The sequence below is a fragment of the Pinus tabuliformis genome, chromosome Q (assembly GCF_031772625.1).
Source record: "Pinus tabuliformis cultivar Carrire ecotype Pingquan chromosome Q, CPIR1, whole genome shotgun sequence".
NCBI lineage: Eukaryota > Viridiplantae > Streptophyta > Pinopsida > Pinales > Pinaceae > Pinus > Pinus tabuliformis.
Genome location: NC_142296.1, coordinates 1,112,278,971 through 1,112,283,473, shown reverse-complemented (window position 1 = coordinate 1,112,283,473; position 4,503 = coordinate 1,112,278,971).

Sequence of the window (4,503 nt, the reverse complement as noted above, 5' to 3'; positions counted from 1 at the left end):
GCAATGTGGAGGTTACTAGGAGTCAAGGGGATTTAGGAAGGTAAAATCCCCTTAGTTTTTTTATTGTTTTGAGCTCAACCCATGGTTTGCAAACCATGGTATTGTAATAGGAAAGCGTATATAAAGGGATGCCTTAGCAAGTCAATTAGTAAGATTAAAAATGAGATTTTGATATGTTTTGACTCTGTAAGGGTACAACGTTTCTATATTTTGGGAGAAGGGGAAGGCTCCTTAAACTGTGTATGTGGAGACCTTGGTAAATTTGTAGCTGAGTGCGCGGGCCCTTGCAACTGTGTGCCCAAGATATGGAAAGTTTGTATATTGAAGATCTGAAATAATAAAGAGTATTTGAAGCCATTATGTGTCTAATTTATATACTTATGTATGTTTTGTATTTACACTCAATTGAATTCCATTTATCTGTATTATTGTCTTAATTTCTTCGCGAAGATCTGGATCTATTGTTATATGTTATTTTATGCATGACTGGACACTTACATGAAGTTCATAACTCTGTTTAACTGAAAATTGCTTTAAGTTTGGGGATTCTTGGGATAAGGGTTTGTAAAGGTTGGATCAAGCCTAAAACCGAAGAAAAATCATAACTCCACATTACATAGTCTTCTGGATGCAGAAACCTAGTTCTAACATCCCCCAATATTTCCTCGCGTGAGACTGTAGCTTGGTTAAGCTGGTTGGTGCCGAAAGGACCGGTAGTGTATGGTTTTGTTGGTTAGCGCAACTAACTCTAAACCTGGGTCCAAGTCCCCTCAATCCTACCTCCAAAGTGACTAAGAATCCAGACTCTGTAAAATTTAGGGTATTCACACCATTGTTGCCAGAGGAAGTACCTATTGAGAGCGAATTGTTGGCCCGGGTACTGTACTTGAAGATGGAAGATTGGGATTTGGGCGACCATTTGAAATTTCCACAGCTGGAACCCAACAAGTATCTAAAGGCGGTATACTATGAGGAGGCATGCCCCACCAAACTTGAACTAATGAAATTGGTGACTGGTATTGAGCGCGCAAGATTACTAAACATGTTGTATGTCCTGCACTTTAGCCGAAGCATCATTAACACTATTTTTGTGCGCTAGTTGTTGGCGTTGGTCCATGATGGGTGCTTATGACTCGGAGAGCCCATCCCAATTGATGACATGTTGATACAAAGAATCACAACATTGCCCTATCAAGGCACGAACCCCGCAGATGCTTCTGTGGGGAATTCACAGGATAAAAATCTCGCAAATCAAATGAAAAGTGACTTTGGGTTGGTTATGAAGTCTAGGGGATATGCCATCTGTTCCATCCCAGACGAAGCTGTACGGTTTGCTGAACATATTTTGGCAGGAAAGATCATGAGGAAGTGTCGTGTAGATGAAGTGTTGACACCAATCGTATCCTTGGTTATGCAGTGCAACAAGGGGTTCAGTTCAATTGGGCAAAATACTTGTGTGAATAATTCCTGGATGATTGCCGCGAAGTGCAGGAGGATGGTAAAGCATTCCACTACGCCTAGCTCTTATTGTTGATCACGCTGATGGCTTGGAGGACACTAGATGATTCACAGTTCCCTACTGCAGATCTGGAGTTGTGCGAGGCTACCCGATTTGCCTCGCTGTGGACGAAAAAGGACCCTGCCGGCATGATAGAAAATAATATGTTCTAGGTATTATTCGAAATGGATCTGTGAATGGTGATCAACTAGAAGCCAAGGTTTTCACCAAGTATATTCATGGAATATCGGCGCATCGTTGACTTCAAGGCCGATTTCCACCATGTATACATCCGCGCGAGGTGTGATTTGACAAAGAAATGGACGACGTTGCCATTTCTGGTCACCGAAGAAGATATCGCCCAGCTAGTCCTTCAGTGGCTGACTGACTGGCTCCTTCCAATAAATATTGTAGAGGGTGCAACAAGGACTAGTCAAGAGGCGCCGAAGGAAAAGAAGAAGGTGACCATCAACCTAGACAAGAATACCAAGCAAGAACTAGAGCACGAGCAAGAAGAAGAGAATTATACAAAAGATATTGATTAGGGTGGTGAAGACCCCTATGTAGACTCGGAGGACATCAATTCTCCCTTTATTCTCAAAAATTAATAGAAGACAAGTAAGAGAGGCCCATGTAAGAAGCATAAATATGATAAGTCCACCGGCCTAGAGGCCATGGTCCTCACTGATGGGGACCTTAATGAAATTGAGGATATTATTAGGTCCACGACAGAAGATATCTGGGGCCACATTGAAGAGCAATACTAGTCCGTGTTGATGAAGGTCCAAGAGGGCCTCAAAGAATTTCAAGTTCAGGCGAGCCAAGTTCAAGCGAGCATGGTCCAAGAGACCCAGTCTCAAGTGAGCATGGAATAATCAACATCAGGTAGTTTGTAGTCAGTACTCACTTTAGAGCTTCGCGTTATACCCCTGTCCGATGGATCTTTACACTTAAATTATACCACAGAGAGGGAGAGCACACAAATGAATAATAACATGAGTATTAACCTTGCGACACTCCCTCTGCACACATTGCATGAGCTACACCAATTTGTAGTGGATGAGCTTAAGATGTGAGAGAAACGAGCTCTCATGGTGATCAAAGATGCGAATATTAGTAGTCAGCAGATGTGTGATGAAAAGCACAAAGCTCTCCATGATCACGATGAGGTCGTTGCGAGAAGGGTGCAACTAGAGCGGGCCATTTCCAGAGTATGGAGTGGGCTTCAAGAGCTCCAAATTCAATCTAAGGCTACTTCAAAAGACAAAGTGTAGCAGCTGGCCGATGCATTCAGAGAATCAAATGTGTAGGCATATAAAGTTCATTTTGATCTGCAAATGCAAATTACTGAGCTTCAATTGAAGCTGCAGCCCAACACACCATTGGAGATCCGAGAGAAGCACGAGGATGCCATCAAAATAGATAGGGAAAAGCTCGATGCTATAGTCAAGGACTATAGCCAACTGTTCGAAGAGACATTAGGACTGTGGGCCTCACTGCAAGAGGACCCACAGGTGAAAAATATTGAAGTAGCCATTTGCGATAATAAATTGTAGTACGATGAGATCAAGATAGCGCCATGTACCATAGCAATTGTGCAACGGTTTTCCCGGTTGAAAGAAGGGACATCCATGCAAGAACAGATCGAGGAGCTGTGAAAGAAGATGTAGATTATCACTGCATGGATTCATCCTTGGAACAAGAGGTAGGGAGGTTCTCACAAACTATGGAAGGCATGCTCAACAGTACTCAGCGAACGCAGCAGACAATAAACTTAGCAGCAGAAGGACCGACTACGAAAAAGTTAGTCAAATAAGTTCGATAGGAAACAATACAGTGCATGGAGGTGCTTCACCTAGTGAAGTCTTCATTCAACAACCTGAAAGAAAAAATACAGATCGTACCAAAGGAGAGACTCGGGGATGAGTCACATCTTTGTGTTGGGGGCCTGTTGGGACGAGGTCGCCTGGGTCCAAGTTTGTTAAGATATTGTAAAAGTCTCTGTAATTTAAGGAGTGGAGTGCACAATGTGTAGGTTACTAGAAGTTAAGGGGCTTTAGGAAGGCCAAAGACCCTTAGTTTTTGTATTATTTTGAGGTCCTCCCATGGTTTGTGGCCCATGGTATTATAATAGGAAAGTGTATATAAAGGGATTCCTTAGTAAGTCAATTAGTAAGATTGAAAATGAGATTTTAATATGGTTTGAGTTTGTAAGGGTACGATCTTTCTGTATTTTGGGCAAAGAGGAAGGCTCCTGCAGCTGCATGCACAAAGACCTTGGTAAGTCTGCAGCTGAGTGGGTGGGTTCCTGCAGCTAAGTGCACTTGATTTGGAAAGTATGTGCATTGAAGATCTGAAATAATAAAGAGTATTCGAAGCCATTATGTGTCCAATTTATATACTTATGTGTGTTCTGTATTTATTCTCGATTGAATGCCATTTATTTGTATTATTGTCTTAATTGATCCGTGAAGATCTAGATCTACTGTTATACGTTATTTTATGCATGACTAGACGCTTACGCAAAGTTCATAACTCTGTTTAACTGAAAATTGCTTTAAGTTTTGGGATTCCATGGATAAGGGTTCACGAAGGTCAGATCAGGCCTGAAACCAAAGAAATTCCCTAACTCCACATCACATAGCCTTCTAGATACAGAAACTTAGTTCTAGCATCCCCTAATATTGCCTCAAGTGAGATTGCAGCCTGTGCTAAGAGGATTATTTTTGAAAGGGCCAGTAGTGTAGGGTGTTGTTGGTTAGCATAGCTAACTCTAAACTTGGGTCAAAGCTCCCTCAAGCCAACACATATCCACAAGTGGTGCAGATGCCACGACATCTGCAAATTTGAAATTCCCAAAGAACTTCTATTCAATTATTTCCTCAAGTCCCTCTTTCCTATAATAACAAAAACTATTTCCACCACCATGCCACAGGATAAGGAATAAGCCATAACCAAATATCAATATTTTGAGCTCATTTATGAAAAAACAAGGCACCTTTATA